Raw genomic sequence first — 22,790 nt, 5'->3', positions numbered from 1 at the left:
GAGCTGGCAAGGAAATAGGTAGATCTGGAAAGAAAGAGGGAGATCTGCAAGGAAATAGGTGGATCTGCAAAGAAATGGGTAGAAATCTGGGTAGATCTGGAAAGAAAGAGGGAGATCTGCAAGGAAATAGGTGGATCTGCAAAGAAATGGGTAGAAATCTGGAAAGAAAGAGACCTGCAAAGAAATAGGGAGATCTGAATAGAAAGAGATCTGCAAGGAAATAGGGAGATCTGAATAGAAAGAGATCCACAAAGAAATAGGTAGGTCTGGAAGGGAAGAGGGAGATCTGCCAAGAAATAGGGAGATCTGAATAGAAAGAGATCTGCAAGGAAAGAGGAAGATCTGCAAGGAAATAGGTGGATCTGCAAAGAAATGGGTAGATCTGGAAAGAAAGAGACCTGCAAAGAAATAGGGAGATCTGAATAGAGATAGGGAGATCTGGAAAGAAAGAGGGAGATCTGAATAGAAAGAGATCCACAAAGAAATAGGTAGGTCTGGAAGGGAAGAGGGAGATCTGCAAAGAAATAGGGAGATCTGAAGAGAAAGAGATCTGCAAGGAAATAGGGAGATCTGCAAGGAAAGAGGAAGATCTGCAAGGAAATAGGTGGATCTGCAAAGAAATGGGTAGATCTGGAAAGAAAGAGGGAGATCTGAATAGAGATAGGGAGATCTGGAAAGAAAGAGATCTGCAAGGAAATAGGTAGAACTGCAAGGAAAGAGGGAGATCTGGAAAGAAGGAGGGAGATCTGAATAGAAAGATCTGCAAAGAAATAAGGAGATCTGAATAGAAAGAGATCCACAAAGAAATAGGTAGGTCTGGAAGGGAAGAGGGAGATCTGCAAGGAAATAGGGAGATCTGGAAAGAAAGAGGGAGATCTGCCAAGAAATAGGGAGATCTGGAAAGAAAGAGGGAGATCTGCCAAGAAATAGGGAGATCTGGAAAGAAAGAGGGAGATCTGCCAAGAAATAGGGAGATCTGAAAAGAAAGAGGGAGATCTGCCAGGAAATAGGGAGATCTGGAAAGAAAGAGGGAGATCTGCCAGGAAATAGGGAGATCTGGAAAGAAAGAGGGAGATCTGCAAGGAAATAGGGAGATCTGGAAAGAAAGAGGGAGATCTGCCAAGAAATAGGGAGATCTGCCAAGAAATAGGGAGATCTGAATAGAAATTTATCATTTCACCTATTGCATAATATTTTATTTATTAATAAATAGTAATATGTATTCCTTATTAATATTAATTTATCTTAATATTATATATACTCGTATATACTCATAATATATAATATCAATATATTTATTAATAAATATATAATAATAATATTTACTAATAGTAATCAATATTATATATATATATATATTTATATAATATTAATATAGATCAATATGGATAAGTAATCAATATTATTTATTAATAAATATTTTTGTTGGGTCTATGTACCGTAATAAAGATTGATGATGATTAATAACAATAATAATAATAATAATATTTACTAATAGTAATCAATATTATAGTAATCAATAGTAATCAATATTATATATATATATATATATATATATATATATAAAATATTAATATAGATCAATAGTAATAAGTAATAAATAATATTTATTAGTAAATATAATAATATTTACTAATAGGAATATATATATATTACTATTAGTAATATATATTACTATTACTATATATATTACTATATATAATATTAATATAGATCAATAGTAGTAAGTAATAAATAATATTTATTAGTAAATATAATAATAATATTTACTAATAGGAATATATATATATTACTATTAGTAATATATATTACTATTACTATATATATTACTATATATAATATTAATATAGATCAATAGTAGTAAGTAATAAATAATATTTATTACTAAATATAATAATAATATTTACAATAGGAATATATATATATAATTCACATAGATCAATATTAGTAATAAATATTATTATTATTATTATTAAAATATTTTATTTATTAATAAATAGTAATATGTATTCCTTATTAATATTAATTTATCTTAATATTATATATACTCGTATATACTCATCATATATAATATCAATATATCTATTAATAAATATAATAATATTTACTAATAGTAATCAATATTAATATTTTATTACTTACTATTTATTTATTTACTAATAATATTTATTACTTACTAATATTGATCTATGTGAATTTTATATATATATAGTTAGTAAATATTATTATATTTACTAATAAATATTATTTATTATTTATTACTATTGATCTCTATTAATATTTTAAATATAGATCAATAGTAATAAATAATAAATGATATTTATTAGTAAATATAATAATATTTACTAACTATAGATATATAAAATTAACATAGATCAATATTAGTAAGTAATAAATATTATTATTATTATTAAAATAAATTATATATATATATATATATATATATATATAATTCACATAGATCAATATTAGTAATAAATATTATTATTATTATTATTAAAATATTTTATTTATTAATAAATAGTAATATGTATTCCTTATTAATATTAATTTATCTTAATATTATATATACTCGTATATACTCATCATATATAATATCAATATATTTATTAATAAATATATAATAATATTTACTAATAGTAAACAATATTATATATATAAAATATTAATAGAGATCAATAGTAATAAATAATAAATAATATTTATTAGTAAATATAATAATATTTACTAACTATAGATATATAAAATTAACATAGATCAATATTAGTAAGTAATAAATATTATTATTATTATTAAAATAAATTTTATATATATATATATATATATATATATATATATATAATTCACATAGATCAATATTAGTAATAAATATTATTATTATTATTAAAATATTTTATTTATTAATAAATAGTAATATGTATTCCTTATTAATATTAATTTATCTATAAAATATTAATAGAGATCAATAGTAATAAATAATAAATAATATTTATTAGTAAATATAATAATATTTACTAACTATATATATATATATAAAATTAACATAGATCAATATTAGTAAGTAATAAATAATATTTATTAGTAAATCTAATAATATTTACTAATAGGTAATATATATATATTACTATTAGTAATATATATTACTATTACTATATATATTACTATATATAATATTAATATAGATCAATAGTAAATAAGCAATAAATAATATTTATTACTAAATATAAAAATAATATATAATATTAATATAGATCAATAGTAGTAAGTAATAAATAATATTTATTACTAAATATAATAATAATATTTACTAATAGGAATATATATATATAATTAACATAGATCAATATTAGTAAGTAATAAATAATATTTATTACTAAATATAATAATAATATTTACTAACAGGAATATATATATATTACTATTAGTAATATATATTAATATTACTATATATATATAATATTAACATAGATCAATAGTAATAAGCAATAAATAATATATATTATTATATATTATTTTTATATTTAGTAATAAATATTTATATTTATTACTAAATATAAAAATAATATATAATAAATATAAAAATAATATATAATATTAATATAGATCAATAGTAGTAAGTAATAAATAATATTTATTACTAAATATAATAATATTTACTAATAGGAATATATATATATAATTAACATAGATCAATATTAGTAAGTAATAAATAATATTTATTACTAAATATAATAATAATATTTACTAACAGGAATATATATATATTACTATTAGTAATATATATTACTATTACTATATATATATAATATTAACATAGATCAATAGTAGTAAGTAATAAATAATATTTATTAGTAAATCTAATAATATTTACTAATAGTAATATATATATATTCCTATTAGTAATATATATTACTATTACTATATATATATATAATATTAACATAGATCAATAGTAGTAAGTAATAAATAATATTTATTACTAAATATAAAAATAATATATAATATTAATATAGATCAATAGTCGTAAGTAATAAATAATATTTATTACTCAATATAATAATAATATTTACTAATAGGAATATATATATTTACTAATAGGAATATATATATATAATTAACATAGATCAATATTAGTAAGTAATAAATATTATTTATTATTATTCTTAATAATAATAATAATAATAATAATAATAATAATTATTATTATTATTATTATTATTATTATTATTATTATTATTATATATATATATTCTCTCTCTTATTAAAGACTCACCCCGGAATATAATAGGGTTCCTGCGGCAAGAACCTCTCCTTCCCGACCGACGCCATCTTGCCCTGGGGGGCACCTTTGGGTGCTGGTCTTGCCTCCCCTTGGACTCCCCTTGGCTACCATTGTTACGCTCTACCTGTGTGACATCGGCCTGGAGTTCAACCTTTCAAACCGGCCTGAAAATTGGCTTTTCCGGTGGGATTTCTGCCTGAAAACCGGCTTTACCGGTGAGATTTCCGCCTGAATTCAGGGGATTTAGATCTCATTGTGAAGCTCTACCTGTGTGACATCGGCCTGGAGTTCAACCTTTAAAACCGGCCGGAAAAATGGGCTTTACCGGTGAGATTTTCGCCTGAATTCAGGGGGATTTAGATCTCATTGGGAAGCTCTACCTGTGTGACATCGGCCTGGAGTTCAACCTTTAAAACCGGCCTGAAAATGGGCTTTACCAGTTGGATTTCTGCCAGAAAATTGGCTTTACCGGTGAGATTTCCGCCTGAAAATTGGCTTTACCGGTGAGATTTCTGCCTGAATTAATGGGAATTTATTGTTATTAAGGGGAATCTGAAAAATTGGCTTTTCCGGTGGGATTTCTGCCAGAAAATTGGCTTTACCAGTGAGATTTCCGCCTGGAAATTGGCTTTACCGGTGAGATTTCCGCCTGAATTAATGGGAATTTATTGTTATTAAGGGGAATCTGAAAAATGGGCTTTTCCGGTGGGATTTCTGCCTGAAAATTGGCTTTACCGGTGAGATTTCCGCCTGAAAATTGGCTTTACCAGTGAGATTTCTGCCTGAATTCATGGGGATTTAGAGCTCGACCTGTGTGACTTCGGCCTGCGATTCAACCAGTCAAACTAGCCTGAAAATGGGCTTTACCTGTGAGATTTCTGCCTGAATTCAGGGGGGATTTAGATCTCATTGGGAAGCTCTACCTGTGTGACATCGGCCTGGAGTTCAACCTTTAAAACCGGCCTGAAAATGGGCTTTACCAGTTGGATTTCTGCCAGAAAATTGGCTTTACCGGTGAGATTTCCGCCTGAAAATTGGCTTTACCGGTGAGATTTCTGCCTGAATTAATGGGAATTTATTGTTATTAAGGGGAATCTGAAAAATGGGCTTTTCCGGTGGGATTTCCTCCTGAAAATTGGCTTTACTGGTGAGATTTCCGCCTGAAAATTGGCTTTACAGGTGAGATTTCTGCCTGAATTCATGGGGATTTAGAGCTTGACCTGTGTGACTTCGGCCTGCGATTCAACCAGTCAAACTAGCCTGAAAATTGGCTTTACCTGTGAGATTTCCGCCTGAATTCAGGGGGATTTAGATCTCATTGTGAAGCTCTACCTGTGTGACATTGGCCTGGAGTTCAACCTTTAAAACCGGCCTGAAAATGGGCTTTACCAGTTGGATTTCTGCCAGAAAATTGGCTTTACCGGTGAGATTTCCGCCTGAAAATGGGCTTTACCGGTGAGATTTCTGCCTGAATTAATGGGAATTTATTGTTATTAAGGGGAATCTGAAAAATTGGCTTTTCCGGTGGGATTTCTGCCTGAAAATTGGCTTTTCCTGTGAGATTTCCGCCTGAAAATTGGCTTTACCGGTGAGATTTCTGCCTGAATTCAGGGGGATTTAGATCTCATTGGGAAGCTCTACCTGTGTGACATCGGCCTGGAGTTCAACCTTTAAAACCGGCCTGAAAAATGGGCTTTACCGGTGAGATTTCCGCCTGAAAATTGGCTTTACCGGTGAGATTTCTGCCTGAATTCATGGGAATTTATTGTTATTAAGGGGAATCTGAAAAATTGGCTTTTCCGGTAGGATTTCTGCCTGAAAATTGGCTTTACCGGTGAGATTTCCGCCTGAATTCATTTGGGTTTAGATCTCATTGTGAAGCTCTACCTGTGTGACATCGGCCTGGAGTTCAACCTTTAAAACCGGCCGGAAAATGGGCTTTACCAGTTGGATTTCTGCCAGAAAATTGGCTTTACCGGTGAGATTTCCGCCTGAATTAATGGGAATTTATTGTTATTAAGGGGAATCTGAAAAATTGGCTTTTCCGGTGGGATTTCCGCCTGAAAATTGGCTTTACCTGTGAGATTTCCGCCTGAAAATTGGCTTTCCCGGTGAGATTTCTGCCTGAATTCATGGGGATTTAGAGCTTGACCTGTGTGACTTCGGCCTGCGATTCAACCGGTAAAACTAGCCTGAAAATTGGCTTTACCTGTGAGATTTCTGCCTGAATTAATGGGGATTTAGGGATTCAGGGGAGTCTGAAAAATTGGCTTTACCTGTGAGATTTCTGCCTGAATTCATGGGGATTTAATAGCTTGACCTGTGTGACTTCGGCCTGCGATTCAACCGGTCAAACTAGCCTGAAAACTGTCTTTACCTGTGAGATTTCTGCCTGAATTTATGGGGATCTAGATATGAAGGGCAGTCTGGAAAATTGGCTTTACCAGTGAGATTTCTGCCTGAAAATTGGCTTTACCGGTGAGATTTCTGCCTTAAAATTGGCTTTTTCCTGTGGGATTTCTGCCTGAAAATTGGCTTTACCAGTGAGGTTTCTGCCTGAATTAGTGGGAATTTATTGTTATTAAGGGGAATCTGAAAAATTGGCTTTTCCGGTGGGATTTCTGCCTGAAAATTGGCTTTTCCGGTGAGATTTCCGCCTGAAAATTGGCTTTACCGGTGAGATTTCTGCCTGAATTCAGGGGGATTTAGATCTCATTGTGAAGCTCTACCTGTGTGACATCGGCCTGGAGTTCAACCTTTAAAACCGGCCTGAAAAATTGGCTTTACCTGTGAGATTTCTGCCTGAATTAGTGGGAATTTATTGTTATTAAGGGGAATCTGAAAAATTGGCTTTTCCGGTGGGATTTCTGCCTGAAAATTGGCTTTTCCAGTGAGATTTCCGCCTGAAAATTGGCTTTACCGGTGAGATTTCCGCCTGAAAATTGGCTTTACCAGTGAGATTTCTGCCTGAATTCATGGGGGTTTAGATCTCATTGTGAAGCTCTACCTGTGTGACATCGGCCTGGAGGTCAACCTTTAAAAGTAGCCTGAAAATTGGCTTTACCGGTGAGATTTCCGCCTGAATTAATGGGAATTTATTGTTATTAAGGGGAATCTGAAAAATTGGCTTTTCCGGTGGGATTTCTGCCTGAAAAGTGGCTTTACCAGTGAGATTTCTGCCTGAAAATTGCCTTTACAGGTGAGATTTCTGCCTTAATTCATGGGGATTTAGAGCTTGACCTGTGTGACTTCGGCCTGCGATTCAACCAGTCAAACTAGCCTGAAAATTGGCTTTACCTGTGAGATTTCTGCCTGAATTCATGGGGATCTAGGGATTCAGGGGAGTCCGAAAAATTGGCTTTACCTGTGAGATTTCTGCCTGAATTCATGGGGATTTAGAGCTTGACCTGTGTGACTTCGGCCTGCGATTCAACCAGTCAAACTAGCCTGAAAATTGGCTTTTCCTGTGAGATTTCTGCCTGAATTCATAGGGATTTAGATATGAAGGGCAGTCTGGAAAATTGGCTTTACCAGTGAGATTTCTGCCTGAAAATTGGCTTTTTCCTGTGGGATTTCTGCCTGAAAATTGGCTTTACCGGTGGGATTTCTGCCTGAAAATTGGCTTTTCCGGTGAGATTTCTGCCTGAATTAATGGGAAATTTAGATATTAAAGGGAGTCTGAACAATTGGCTTTTCCGGTGGGATTTCTGCCTGAAAATTGGCTTTACCGGTGAGATTTCTGCCTGAAAGTTGGCTTTACCGGTGAGATTTCTGCCTGAAAATTGGCTTTACTGGTGAGATTTCTGCCTCAATTCATGGGGATTTAGGTATTAAAGAGAGGAAAATTCTCGCACTCTACCTGGTGGATTGCGGCCTGAATTAGAGGGGAAGTAGACATGAAGGGGAGTCTGAAAAATTGGCTTTTCCGGTGGGATTTCTGCCTGAAAATTGGCTTTACCTGTGAGATTTCTGCCTGAATTAATTGGCTTAACAGGTGAGATTTCTGCCTGAATTAATGGGGATCTAGGGATTCAGGGGAGTCCGAAAAATTGGCTTTACCTGTGAGATTTCCCGCCTGAATTCATGGGGATTTAGAGCTTGACCTGTGTGACTTCGGCCTGCGATTCAACCAGTCAAACTAGCCTGAAAATTGGCTTTTCCTGTGAGATTTCTGCCTGAATTCATAGGGATTTAGATATGAAGGGCAGTCTGGAAAATTGGCTTTACCAGTGAGATTTCTGCCTGAAAATTGGCTTTTTCCTGTGGGATTTCTGCCTGAAAATTGGCTTTACCGGTGAGATTTCTGCCTTAAAATTGGCTTTACCGGTGAGATTTCTGCCTGAACCAATGGGGATTTAGATATGAAGGGCAGTCTGAACAATTGGCTTTACCTGTGAGATTTCTGCCTGAAAATTGGCTTTACCAGTGAGATTTCTGCCTGAAAATTGGCTTTTCCGGTGAGATTTCTGCCTGAATCAATAGGAATTTAGGTATTAAATGGAGGAAAACAATCGCGCTCAACCTGGTGGATTGCGGCCTGAAACTGGCCTGAAAAATTGGCTTTTCCGGTGGGATTTCTGCCTGAATTAATGGGAATTTAGATATTAAAGGGGAGTCTGAAAAATTGGCTTTACCTGTGAGATTTCCGCCTGAAAATTGGCTTTACCGGTGAGATTTCTGCCTGAATTAATGGGAATTTAGGTATTAAAGGGGAGTCTGAAAAATTGGCTTTTCCGGTGGGATATCTGCCTGAAAATTGGCTTTACCGGTGGGATTTCTGCCTGAATTAATGGGAAATTTAGATATTAAAGGGAGTCTGAAAAATTGGCTTTTCCGGTGGGATATCTGCCTGAAAATTGGCTTTTCCGGTGAGATTTCTGCCTGAATCAATGGGAAATTTAGATATTAATGGGGGAAACTATTGCGCTCTACCTGGTGGATTGCGGCCTGATCTGTTGGGGAATTGCTGTGGGCAGGCAGGAGTTCAACAGGTGAAGCTGGTCTGAAAAATGGGCTTTTCCGGTGGGATTTCTGCCTGAATTAATGGGGATTTGGGTATTAAAGGGAGGAAAAGCTTCGCGCTCTACCTGGTGGATTGCGGCCTGATCTGTTGGGGAGTGGCGGCCTGATCTTTGCGCTCTACCTGGTGAATTGCTGCCTGAGTTACCTGGTGAATTGCTGCCTGATCTATTCAATATCAACCTGGGGAATTGCTGCCTGATCTATTCAATATCTACCTGGTGAATTGCTGCCTGATCTACCTGGTGAATTTCTGCCTGATCTACCTGTTGAATCGCTGCCTGGTCTACCTGCCTGATCTACCTGGTGAATTCCTGCCTGATCTATTGATGAATTGCTGCCTGATCTACCTGGTGAATTCCTGCCTGATCTATTCAATATCAACCTGGTGAATTTCTGCCTGATCTATTCAATATCTACCTGGTGAATTTCTGCCTGATCTGCCTGGTGAATTCCTGCCTGATCTACCTGGGGAATTGCTGCCTGATCTGCCTGGTGAATTCCTGCCTGATCTACCTGGTGAATTGCTGCCTGATCTATTCAATATCTACCTGGTGAATTTCTGCCTGATCTTCCTGGTGAATTGCTGCCTGATCTACCTGGGGAATTGCTGCCTGATCTATTCAATATCTACCTGGTGAATTTCTGCCTCATCTGCCTGTTGAATTCCTGCCTGATCTATTGATGAATTGCTGCTTGATCAACCTGTTGAATTTCTGCCTGATCTACCTGTTGAATTCCTGCCTGATCTATTGATGAATTGCTGCTTGATCAACCTGTTGAATTTCTGCCTGATCTACCTGTTGAATTCCTGCCTGATTTATTGATGAATCTGATCTACCTGTTGAATTCCTGCCTGATCTACCTGTTGAATTCCTGCCTGATCTATTGGTGAATTCCTGCCTGATCTACCTGTTGAATTCCTGCCTGATCTATTGGTGAATTCCTGCCTGAACTACCTGTTGAATTTCTGGCTGTGCTTTGCTTGGTGGGAAAAGCCAGGTAGAAATCCCACCGGTGGAGTTTGGATGCAGCGGATTACAGGCGGAAATCCCACCGGCGAAGCTACTATTGGGAAGTCCAGGAAGGAAGCAGGCAGGAATCCCACCGGTGCAGCTTGTTGGGGAAAAGGCAGGTAGAAATCCCACCGGTGGAGTTTGGATGCAGGGGATACCAGGCGGAAATACCACCGGCGAAGCCAGCGCTGGGCAATTGCCAGGAGACGGGCAGAAATCGCCGTGGTGCAGCTACTATGGGGAATTTGGGTGGAGTTGCAGGCAGAAACCCAACCGGTGAAGCTAGCGCTGTGAAGTTGCCAGGAGACGGGCGGAAATCCCACTGGTGAAGCTAGTATTGGGAATTTGGGTGGAGTGGCAGGCGGAAATCTCACCGGTGAAGCTAGCGCTGGGAAACGGGCTGCCAGCAGACGGGCGGAAATCACACTGGTGCAGCTTGGTGGGAAAAGCCAAAGCAGAGCTTTGCCAGGCAGGAATAACACTGGTGCAGCTCGGTGGGGGAAAGCCAGGTAGAAATCCCACTGGTGGAGCTTGGGGTGACTTCCAGGCGGAAATCCCACTGGAGAAGCTAGCGCTGGGAAATGGGTTGCCAGCAGACGGGCAGAAGTCCAACCGGGGAAGCTAGTGCTGGGAAATTGCCAGGAGACGGGCAGAAATCCCAATGGTGCAGTTAGTATTGGGGGGAAACGGCCTGCAGTTCTCAAGGTTGCCAGCCGAGGAAGGAAGCAGGCAGGAATCACACCGGTGCAGCTCGGTGGGGGAAAGCCAGGTAGAAATCCCACCGGTGGAGTTTGGGTGGAGTTGCGGGCGGAAATCCCACCGGCGAAGCTAGCGCTGGGAAATGTGTTGCCAGGGTGGCCAGCAGACGGGCGGAAATCACAATGGTGCAGCTAGTGTTGGGAATTGGTGTTGTTCCCAAAGTGACCAGCAAAGTCCTGCCTGATCTATGGATGAATTGCTGCCTGATCTACTGGTGAATCTGCTCTACCTGATGAATTCCTGCCTGATCTTCCTGGTGAATTCCTGCCTGATCTCAATGCGATTCCTCCTCTAGAATCCCATTGGGAAGCTTCGCCCGTGTGACATCGGCCTGCCGGCGGGCAGGAATTCAACGGGCGAAGCTCAGCTGGTGGCTTTTCTCCCTAACTGAATGGGAATTTAGATTTAGTAGAGCCTCGCGCTCTACCTGGTGAACTGCTGCCTGATCGACCTGGTGAATTCCTGCCTGATCTTGAATCCCCCCTCCATGGCCCGCGATTCCCAAGGCTGCCTGCTTTGCCTTCCAGGGGGAAGCGGGCAGGAATCCCGCTGGTGCGGCGTGGCGGGGAAACGCCAGGTAGAAATCCACCCGGTGGAGATGCAGGCGGAAATCACACCGGTGATGATAGCGCTGGGGAATTGGGGGAGAGGTGGCAGTTCTCAAGGTTGCAAGGAGACGGGTGGGAATCAAACTGGTGCAGCTTGGTGGAGAAAAGCCAGGTAGAAATCCCACCGGTGGAGTTTGGATGCAGAGGATTACGGGCGGAAATCCCACTGGTGAAGTTAGCTCTGGGAAAGTGCCAGGAGACAGGTAGAAATCGCACCGGTGCAGCTTGGTGGAGAAAAGCCAGGCCGAAATCCCCCTGGTGGAGTTTGGATGCAGAGGATTACGGGCGGAAATCCCACGGGTGAAGTTAGCGCTGGGCCTTTGGGTGGAGGCTCTGCAGTTCTCAAGCTGGCCAGCAGACGGGCAGAAATCTTCATGGTGCAGCTATGATTAAGAATTGGGGGGGGCGGCCTGCAGTTCCCAAGGCGGCCGGAAGACGGGCGGAAATCCCACCGGTGCAGCTACTATTGCTGGCAACCTTGGGCAGGCGGAAGCAGTGCCTTGCCAGGCAGGAATCGCACCGGTGCAGCTCAGTGGGGGAAAAGCCAGGTAGACATCCCCTTGGTGGAGTTTGGGTGGAGTTGCGGGCGGAAATCCCACCGGGGAAGCTAGTGCTGGGAAATGGGTGGCCAGGGTGGCCAGCAGACAGGCGGAAATCACAATGGTGAAGCTAGTATTGGGAATTGGGGTGGAGTTGCAGGCGGAAATCCCACCGGGGAAGCTAGTGCTGGGAAATTGCCAGCAGACGGGCGGAAATCCCACCGGTGAAGCTAACCTTCGTCGGTTCCCAACTTGCCAGTGCTTTGCCAGGCAGGAATCCCACCGGAGCAGCTTGCTGGGAAAAGCCAGGTAGAAATCCCACCGGTGGAGTTTGGGTGGAGCTGCGGGCGGAAATCCCACCGGCGAAGCTAGTATTGGGAAATGGGCGGCCGGTGGGCAGAAATCACACTGGTGCAGCTAGCATTGGGAATTTGGGTGGAGTGGCAGGCGGAAATCTCACCGGTGAAGCTAGCGCTGGGAAACGGGCTGCCAGCAGACGGGCGGAAATCGCACTGGTGCAGCTTGGTGGGGAAAGCCAAAGCAGGGCTTTGCCAGGCAGGAATAACACCGGTGCAGCTGGGTGGGGGAAAGCCAGGTAGAAATCCCAATGGTGGAGTTTGGATGGCGTTCCAGGCGGAAATCCCACTGGAGAAGCTAGCGCTGGGAAATGGGTTGCCTGGGTTGCCAGCAGACGGGCAGAAGCCCAACCGGTGAAGCTAGTGCTGGGAAATTGCCAGCAGACGGGCGGAAATCGCACTGGTGCAGCTAGTATTGGGAGTTTGGGTGGAGTTGCAGGCGGAAATCTCACCGGTGAAGCTAGTGCTGGGAAATTGCCAGGAGACGGGCAGAAATCCCAATGGTGCAGTTAGTATTGGGGGGAAACGGCCTGCAGTTCTCAAGGTTGCCAGCTGAGGAAGGAAGCAGGCAGGAATCACACCGGTGCAGCTCGGTGGGGAAAAGCCAGGTAGAAATCCCACCGGTGGAGTTTGGGTGGAGTTGCGGGCGGAAATCCCACCGGCGAAGCTAGTGCTGGGAAATGTGTTGCCAGGGTGGCCAGCAGACGGGCGGAAATCACAATGGTGCAGCTAGTCTTGGGAATTGGTGTTGTTCCCAAAGTGACCAGCAAAGTCCTGCCTGATCTATGGATGAATTGCTGCCTGATCTACTGGTGAATCTGCTCTACCTGATGAATTCCTGCCTGATCTTCCTGGTGAATTCCTGCCTGATCTCCATGCGATTCCTCCTCTAGAATCCCATTGGGAAGCTTCGCCCGTGTGACATCGGCCTGCCGGCGGGCAGGAATTCAACGGGCGAAGCTCAACTGGCGGCTTTTCTCCCTAACTGAATGGGAATGTAGATTTAGTAGAGCCTCGCGCTCTACCTGGTGAACTGCTGCCTGATCGACCTGGTGAATTCCTGCCTGATCTTGAATCCCCCCTCCATGGCCCGCGATTCCCAAGGCTGCCTGCTTTGCCTTCCAGGGGGAAGCGGGCAGGAATCCCGCTGGTGCGGCGCGGCGGGGAAACGCCAGGTAGAAATCCACCCGGTGGAGACCCAGGCGGAAATCACACCGGTGATGATAGCGCTGGGGAATTGGGGGAGAGGTGGCAGTTCTCAAGGTTGCAAGGAGACGGGTGGGAATCAAACTGGTGCAGCTTGGCGGGGGAAGCCAGGTCGAAATCCCCCCGGTGGAGTTTGGATGCAGAGGATTACGGGCGGAAATCCCACTGGTGAAGTTAGCTCTGGAAATTGCCAGGAGACAGGTAGAAATCGCACCGGTGCAGCTTGGTGGGGAAAAGCCAGGCCGAAATCCCACCGGTGGAGTTTGGATGCAGAGGATTACGGGCGGAAATCCCACGGGTGAAGTTAGCTCTGGGCCTTTGGGTGGAGGCTCTGCAGTTCTCAAGCTGGCCAGCAGACGGGCAGAAATCTTCATGGTGCAGCTATGATTAAGAATTGGGGGGGGCGGCCTGCAGTTCCCAAGGCGGCCGGAAGACGGGCGGAAATCCCACCGGTGCAGCTACTATTGCTGGCAACCTTGGGCAGGCGGAAGCAGTGCCTTGCCAGGCAGGAATCGCACCGGTGCAGCTCAGTGGGGGAAAAGCCAGGTAGAAATCCCCTTGGTGGAGTTTGGGTGGAGTTGCGGGCGGAAATCCCACCGGGGAAGCTAGTGCTGGGAATTGGGGTGGAGTCGCAGGCAGAAAGCCAACCGGCGAAGCTAGCGCTGTGAAGTTGCCAGGAGACGGGCGGAAATCCCACCGGCGAAGCTAGCGCTGGGAAGCTGCCAGCAGACGGGCGGAAATCGCACTGGTGCAGCTACTATGGGGAATTTGGGTGGAGTTGCAGGCGGAAATCTCACCGGCGAAGCTAGCGCTGGGAAATGGGCTGCCAGCAGACGGGCGGAAATCGCACTGGTGCAGCTACTATTGGGAATTTGGGTGGAGTGGCAGGCGGAAATCCCACCGGCGAAGCTAGCGCTGGGAAACTGCCACCAGACGGGTGGAAATCGCACTGGTGCAGCTAGTATTGGGAATTTGGGTGGAGTGGCAGGCGGAAATCTCACCGGCGAAGCTAGCGCTGGGAAATGGCCACCAGACGGGCGGAAATCACACTGGTGCAGCTACTATGGGGAATTGGGGTGGAGTTGCAGGCAGAAACCCAACCGGTGAAGCCAGCGCTGTGACGTTGCCAGGAGACGGGCGGAAATCCCACCGGTGAAGCTAACCTTCGTCAGTTCCCAACTTGCCAGTGCTTTGCCAGGCAGGAATCCCACCGGAGCAGCTTGCTGGGAAAAGCCAGGTAGAAATCCCACCGGTGGAGTTCGGACGCAGCGGATTACGGGCGGAAATGGCACCGGTGCAGCTGGTATTGGGAATTCCAGGAAGGAAGAAGGCAGGAATCACACCGGTGCAGCTCGGTGTGGAAAGCCAGGTAGAAATCCCACCGGTGGAGTTTGGGTGGAGTTGCGGGCGGAAATCCCACCGGCGAAGCTAGTCTTGGGAAATGGGCGGCCGGTGGGCAGAAATCACACTGGTGCAGCTACTATGGGGGATTTGGGTGGAGTTGCAGGCGGAAATCTCACCGGTGAAGCTAGCGCTGGGAAATGGGCTGCCAGCAGACGGGCGGAAATCACACTGGTGCAGCTTGGTGGGAAAAGCCAAAGCAGGGCTTTGCCAGGCAGGAATAGCACCGGTGCAGCTGGGTGGGGGAAAAGCCATGTAGAAATCCCACCGGTGGAGTTTGGATGGCGTTCCAGGCGGAAATCCCACTGGAGAAGCTAGCGCTGGGAAATGGGTTGCCAGCAGACGGGCAGAAGTCCAACCGGTGAAGCTAGTGCTGGGAAATTGCCAGGAGACGGGCAGAAATCGCACTGGTGCAGTTAGTATTGGGGGGAAACGGCCTGCAGTTCTCAAGGTTGCCAGCCGAGGAAGGAAGCAGGCAGGAATCACACCGGTGCAGCTCGGTGGGGGAAAGCCAGGTAGAAATCCCACCGGTGGAGTTTGGGTGGAGTTCCAGGCGGAAATCCCACTGGTGTAGTTAGCGCTGGGAAAGTGCCAGGAGACAGGTAGAAATCGCACCGGTGCAGCTTGGTGGAGAAAAGCCAGGCCGAAATCCCCCTGGTGGAGTTTGGATGCAGAGGATTACGGGCGGAAATCCCACTGGTGAAGTTAGCTCTGGGAAAGTACCAGGAGACAGGTAGAAATCGCACCGGTGCAGCTTGGTGGAGAAAATCCAGGTCGAAACTCACCTGGTGGAGTTTGGATGCAGAGGATTACGGGCGGAAATCCCACGGGTGAAGTTAGCTCTGGGCCTTTGGGTGGAGGCTCTGCAGTTCTCAAGCTGGCCAGCAGACGGGCAGAAATCTTCATGGTGCAGCTATGATTAAGAATTGTGGGGGGCGGCCTGCAGTTCCCAAGGCGGCCGGAAGACGGGCGGAAATCCCACCGGTGCAGCTACTATTGCTGGCAACCTTGGGCAGGCGGAAGCAGTGCCTTGCCAGGCAGGAATCGCACCGGTGCAGCTCAGTGGGGGAAAAGCCAGGTAGAAATCCCCTTGGTGGAGTTTGGGTGGAGTTGCGGGCGGAAATCCCACCGGGGAAGCTAGTGCTGGGAATTGGGGTGGAGTCGCAGGCAGAAAGCCAACCGGTGAAGCTAGCGCTGCGAAGTTGCCAGGAGACGGGCGGAAATCCCACCGGTGAAGCCAGCGCTGGGAAATTGCCACCAGACGGGCGGAAATCGCACTGGTGCAGCTACTATTGGGAATTTGGGGGAGTGGCAGGCGGAAATCTCACCGGTGAAGCTAGCGCTGGGAAATGGGCTGCCAGCAGACGGGCGGAAATCGCACCGGTGCAGCTACTATTGGGAATTGGGGTGGAGTGGCAGGCAGAAACCCAACCGGTGAAGCTAGCCCTGTGACGTTGCCGGGAGACGGGCGGAAATCCCACCGGTGAAGCTAACCTTCGTCAGTTCCCAACTTGCCAGTGCTTTGCCAGGCAGGAATCCCACCGGAGCAGCTTGCTGGGAAAAGCCAGGTAGAAATCCCACCGGTGGAGTTTGGGTGGAGCTGCGGGCGGAAATCCCACCGGCGAAGCTAGTATTGGGAAATGGGCGGCAGGTGGGCAGAAATCACACTGGTGCAGCTAGCATTGGGAATGATGGGAATGGGCTCAAGTTCCCAGCAGACAGGTGGAAATCGCACTGGTGCAGCTAGTATTGGGAATTTGGGTCTGCAATTCTCAAGGTTGCCAGCAAAGGAAGGAAGCAGGTAGGAATCCCACCGGTGCAGCTCGGTGGGGAAAAGCCAGGTAGAAATCCCACCGGTGGAGTTTGGGTGGAGTTCGGGCGGAAATCCCACCGGCGAAGCTAGCGCTGGGAATTGGGTTGCCAGCAGACAGGCGGAAATCACACCGGGGCAGCGCGGTGGGGAAAAGCCAGGTAGAAATCCCCCTGGTGGAGTTTGGGGTGACTTCCAGGCAGAAATCCCACTGGTAAAGCGAGCGCTGGGAAATGGGTGGCCAGCAGACAGGTGGAAATCACACTGGTGCAGCTCGGTGGGAAAAGCCAGGTAGAAATCCCACCGGTGGAGTTTGGGTGGCGTTCCAGGCGGAAATCCCACTGGAGAAGCTAGCACTGGGAAATGGGTTGCCAGCAGACGGGCAGAAGTCCAACCGGTGAAGCTAGTGCTGGGCAATTGCCAGGAGACGGGCAGAAATCGCACTGGTGCAGTTAGTATTGGGGGGAAACGGCCTGCAGTTCTCAAGGTGGCCAGCCGAGGAAGGAAGCAGGCAGGAATAACACCGGTGCAGCTCCGTAGGAAAAGCCAGGTAGAAATCCCACCGGTGCAGCTCCGTAGGAAAAGCCAGGTGGAAATCCCACCGGCGAAGCTAGCGCTGGGAAATGGGATGCCAGCAGACGGGCGGAAATCACAATGGTGCAGCTAGTGTTGGGAATTGGTGTTGTTCCCAAAGTGACCAGCAAAGTCCTGCCTGATCTATGGATGAATTGCTGCCTGATCTACTGGGGGATCTGCTCTACCTGATGAATTCCTGCCTGATCTTCCTGGTGAATTCCTGCCTGATCTCCATGCGATTCCTCCTCTAGAATCCCATTGGGAAGCTTCGCCCGTGTGACATCGGCCTGCCGGCGGGCAGGAATTCAACGGGCGAAGCTCAACTGGCGGCTTTTCTCCCTAACTGAATGGGAATGTAGATTTAGTAGAGCCTCGCGCTCTACCTGGTGAACTGCTGCCTGATCGACCTGGTGAATTCCTGCCTGATCTTGAATCCCCCCTCCATGGCCCGCGATTCCCAAGGCTGCCTGCTTTGCCTTCCAGGAGGAAGCGGGCAGGAATCCCGCTGGTGCGGCGCGGCGGGGAAACGCCAGGTAGAAATCCACCCGGTGGAGACGCAGGCGGAAATCACACCGGTGAGGATAGCGCTGGGGAATTGGGGGAGAGGTGGCAGTTCTCAAGGTTGCAAGGAGACGGGTGGAAATCAAACTGGTGCAGTTTGGCGGGGGAAGCCAGGTAGAAATCCCACCGGTGGAGTTTGGGTGGAGTTCCAGGCGGAAATCCCACTGGTGTAGTTTGCGGTGGGAGATTGCCAGGAGACAGGTAGAAATCGCACCGGTGCAGCTTGGTGGAGAAAAGCCAGGCGGAAATCCCACCGGTGGAGTTTGGATGCAGAGGATTACGGGCGGAAATCCCACCGGTGAAGTTAGCTCTGGGAAATGGCCAGGATACAGGTAGAAATCGCACCGGTGCAGCTTGGTGGAGAAAAGCCAGGCGGAAATCCCCCTGGTGGAGTTTGGATGCAGAGGATTACGGGCGGAAATCCCACTGGTGAAGTTAGCTCTGGGCCTTTGGGTGGAGGCTCTGCAGTTCTCAAGCTGGCCAGCAGACGGGCAGAAATCTTCATGGTGCAGCTATGATTAAGAATTGGGGGGGGGGGCGGCCTGCAGTTCCCAAGGCGGCCGGAAGACGGGCGGAAATCCCACCGGTGCAGCTACTATTGCTGGCAACCTTGGGCAGGCGGAAGCAGTGCCTTGCCAGGCAGGAATCGCACCGGTGCAGCTCAGTGGGGGAAAAGCCAGGTAGAAATCCCCTTGGTGGAGTTTGGGTGGAGTTGCGGGCGGAAATCCCACCGGGGAAGCTAGTGCTGGGAATTGGGGTGGAGTCGCAGGCAGAAAGCCAACCGGTGAAGCTAGCGCTGGGAAGTTGCCGGGAGACGGGCGGAAATTCCACCGGTGAAGCTAGCGCTGGGAAATGGCCACCAGACGGGTGGAAATCGCACTGGTGCAGCTACTATTGGGAATTGGGGTGGAGTGGCAGGCGGAAATCCCACCGGTGAAGCTAGTGCTGGGAAACTGCCAGCAGACAGGCGGGAATCGCACCGGTGCAGCTACTATTGGGAATTTGGGGGGAGTTGCAGGCGGAAATCTCACCGGTGAAGCTAGCGCTGGGAAATGGTTTGCCAGCAGACGGGCAGGAATCCCACTGGTGCAGCTTGGTGGGAAAAGCCAAAGCAGGGCTTTGCCAGGCAGGAATAACACTGGTGCAGCTCGGTGGGGGATAAGCCAGGTAGAAATCCCACCGGTGGAGTTTGGGTGGCGTTCCAGGCGGAAATCCCACTGGAGAAGCTAGCGCTGGGAAATGGGTTGCCAGGGTTGCCAGCAGACGGGCAGAAGTCCAACCGGGGAAGCTAGTGCTGGGAAATTGCCAGGAGGCGGGCAGAAATCGCACTGGTGCAGCTAGTATTGGGAATTGGGGGGAAACGGCCTGCAGTTCTCAAGGTTGCCAGCCGAGGAAGGAAGCAGGCAGGAATCACACCGGTGCAGCTCGGTGGGGGAAAGCCAGGTAGAAATCCCACCGGTGGAGTTTGGGTGGAGCTGCGGGCGGAAATCCCACCGGCGAAGCTAGCGCTGGGAATTGGGTTGCCAGCAGACGGGCGGAAACCGCACCGGTGCAGCTCGTATTGGGAATCCGGATTGACGGCCTGCAGTTCTCAAGGGGGCCAGCAGACGGGCGGAAATCCAACCGGCGAAGCTAGCCCTGGGAATGGGTTGCCAGGCTGACCGGCGGACGGGCAGAAATCCCACTGGTGCAGCTAGTATTGCTGGCCACCTTAGTAAGCTCCCAAGCAGGCCAAAGCAGCGCTTTGCCAGGCAGGAATCCCACCGGTGCAGCGCGGTGGGGAAAGCCAGGCAGAAATCCCACCGGTGCAGCGCGGTGGGGAAAGCCAGGTAGAAATCCCACCGGTGGAGTTTGGCTGGATTTCCAGGTGGCAATCACACCGGTGAAGCTAGAGCTGGCAAATGGGTTGCCAGCAGACAGGTGGAAATCACACTGGTGCAGCTCGGTGAGAAAAGCCAGGTAGAAATCCCACCGGTGGAGTTTGGGTGGAATTATTATTAGGAAAAGGTTCTAGCCCTCATCGCTGAAAGATGACCAAATTCAAGTTTTTGTTTTATTATTATTATTATTATTATTATTATTATTATTATTATTACTATTACTATTATTATTACTATTATTATTATTATTATTATATTTAGACTGCATCAAGAACAACACGGCTACGTACTTGAATCTATTACTATTATTAATTAGTATTACTTCAATCTATTACTATTATTAATAATAATATTATAGTATATCATATCATTATTATTATTATTATTATTATTATTTCTTTATTTATATCATTACCATCGTTACTTTATATCATTTATATCATTACTTCCATCTATTACTATTATTAATTAATATTACTTCAATCTATTACTATTATTAATAATAATATTATAGTATATCATAATGATTATAGTAATATTATAGTAATAATATTATAGTATATCATATCATATGATTATTATTATTATTATTATTTCTTTATTTATATCATTACGATCATTACTTTATATCATTTATATCATTACTTCCATCTATTACTATTATTAATTAATATTACTTCAATCTATTACTATTATTAATAATAATATTATAGTATATCATACCATAATTATTACAGTAATATTATAGTAATAATATTATAGTATATCATATCATTATTATTATTATTATTATTATTATTATTATTTCTTTATTTATATCATTACCATCGTTACTTTATATCATTTATATCATTACTTCAATCTATTACTATTATTAATTAGTATTACTTCAATCTATTACTATTATTAATTAGTATTACTTCAATCTATTACTATTATTACTATTATTAATATTACTTCAATCTATTACTATTATTAATAATAATATTATAGTATATCATAATTATTATAGTAATATTATAGTAATAATATTATAGTATATCATATCATTATTATTATTATTATTATTATTATTATTATTATTTCTTTATATCATTACCATCATTACTTTATATCATTTATATCATTACTTCCATCTATTACTACTAATACTATGACTAATAAAAATTATTATTAATATCAATGCTATTACGATTATTATTATTAATATTATTAATATTAATGCTATTAATATTATTAGTAATCTTATTAATATTCCCATCGTTAATCAAGATCTCCTCTCCTCGTTAGGCGATGACGACTTCCTGCGTCTGACGGCGCCCTGAGGTCATCCGGCGTCAATCAAACCTGTCAATCAAACCCCCAACCTGTCAATCAATGTCGATCAATAAAGGGGGATTTTCATAATTATAAAAATGGATCATTCCATTTATTTAAAGGGGGATTTTCTTAATTATCAAAACGGATCATTCCATTTATTTAAAGGGGGATTTTCTTAATTATCTAAACGGATCATTCCATTTATTTAAAGGGGGATTTTCTTAATTATCTAAACGGAGCATTCCATTTATTTAAAGGGGGATTTTCTTAATTATCTAAACGGAGCATTCCATTTATTTAAAGGGGGATTTTCTTAATTATCTAAACGGATCATTCCATTCATTTAAAGGGGGATTTTCTTAATTATAAAAACGGAGCATTCCATTTATTTAAAGGGGGATTTTCTTAATTATCTAAACGGATCATTCCATTTATTTAAAGGGGGGATTTCTTAATTATCTCTTAATTATTCTCCCAAAAGGGGGGAGGTTTAATTATCAAAACGGAGCATTCCAATTATTCAAAGGGGGGTTCAATTTTCTAAACGGATCCTTCCATTTATTTAAACGGGTTTTTTCTTAATTATCTAACTGGATCGTTCCAATTATTTAAAGGGGCGCGCTTAATTATCTAAATGGATCATTCCATTTAAGGGGGGGCTCTTCATTCTCTAAACGGATCATTCCATTCCTCCCCAAAGGGGGTGTGTGTCTCCTCAAATCTCCGGCTTCCGGAACTCGAACCCAGAACCCGATCGGCCAATCGGACGTCCGGAATCGCTTCCCCCCCTCCCTTATCAAAAAGCGGACCGTTCCAGGATGATTGACAGCCGTCCATCCCAACCCCAAACCGCCGCCCCCCCCCCCAGAAAAGACACGGCACAAAATCTCTATTAAAATAACTATATTTCATATTTTTCAATGGGGAAAACGGGACGTTCCATTTGGTAGAAAACGGGGGTGTGTGTGTGAATTTTTGGGGGGGTCAAAGGGAGACGAGCAGCAATTGAATTGACAGTTCATATAATTAATATATATATATATATATATTATTAATATATATATTAATATATATTATTAATATATATACTATTAATATATATATATTAATATATATATATATATAAAAACACACAAACATCCCTCTTTAAATGGTATTTTCCACAGACACCTAAATATTTCCCCCCCATTTGAAGACATTAAATGGTATTATTATTAATATATATATATTATTAATATATATACTATTAATATATATATATATATATATATATATATCAATATATATATATAAAAACACACAAACTTCCCTCTTTGAAGACATTAAATGGAATTTTCCACAGACACCCAAATATTTCCCCCCCCATTTGAAGACATTAAATGGTATTATTATTATTAATATATATATATATATTATTAATATATATACTATTAATATGTATATATATATCAATATAT

At 43.4% G+C, this 22,790-nt stretch overlaps 3 long non-coding RNA genes across 5 annotated transcripts; 1 reads left to right on the top strand and 2 right to left on the bottom strand.

Annotated features, from left to right (window-relative positions):
* The first annotated feature begins 5,927 nt into the window (after positions 1 to 5,927).
* Positions 5,928 to 21,429, top strand: LOC308468344. Its single transcript, XR_013981584.1, has 2 exons — positions 5,928 to 6,015; positions 21,304 to 21,429. It is a non-coding gene; the product is annotated as an uncharacterized lncRNA (long non-coding RNA).
* Positions 6,274 to 7,305, bottom strand: LOC308468345. Its single transcript, XR_013981585.1, has 3 exons — positions 7,203 to 7,305; positions 6,957 to 7,069; positions 6,274 to 6,359 (listed from the first exon to the last, which is right to left on the bottom strand). It is a non-coding gene; the product is annotated as an uncharacterized lncRNA (long non-coding RNA).
* LOC308468342 lies at positions 9,421 to 17,773 on the bottom strand. Of its 3 annotated transcripts, XR_013981581.1 has the most exons (4): positions 17,741 to 17,773; positions 11,289 to 11,329; positions 9,520 to 10,166; positions 9,421 to 9,484 (listed from the first exon to the last, which is right to left on the bottom strand). It is a non-coding gene; the product is annotated as an uncharacterized lncRNA (long non-coding RNA). The 3 variants fall into 3 exon arrangements; XR_013981582.1 differs by lacking the exon at positions 9,421 to 9,484 and having other exon boundaries at positions 9,485 to 10,166; XR_013981583.1 differs by lacking the exons at positions 9,421 to 9,484; positions 17,741 to 17,773 and adding an exon at positions 13,390 to 13,428 and having other exon boundaries at positions 9,485 to 10,166.
* Positions 21,430 to 22,790: the final 1,361 nt, after the last annotated feature.

Source organism: Podarcis pityusensis (assembly GCF_964106645.2).
Source record: "Podarcis pityusensis genome assembly, chromosome: Z".
In the NCBI taxonomy this organism is placed as follows: Eukaryota; Metazoa; Chordata; class Lepidosauria; order Squamata; family Lacertidae; genus Podarcis; species Podarcis pityusensis.
This window is presented reverse-complemented; position numbering and strand designations above follow the sequence as displayed.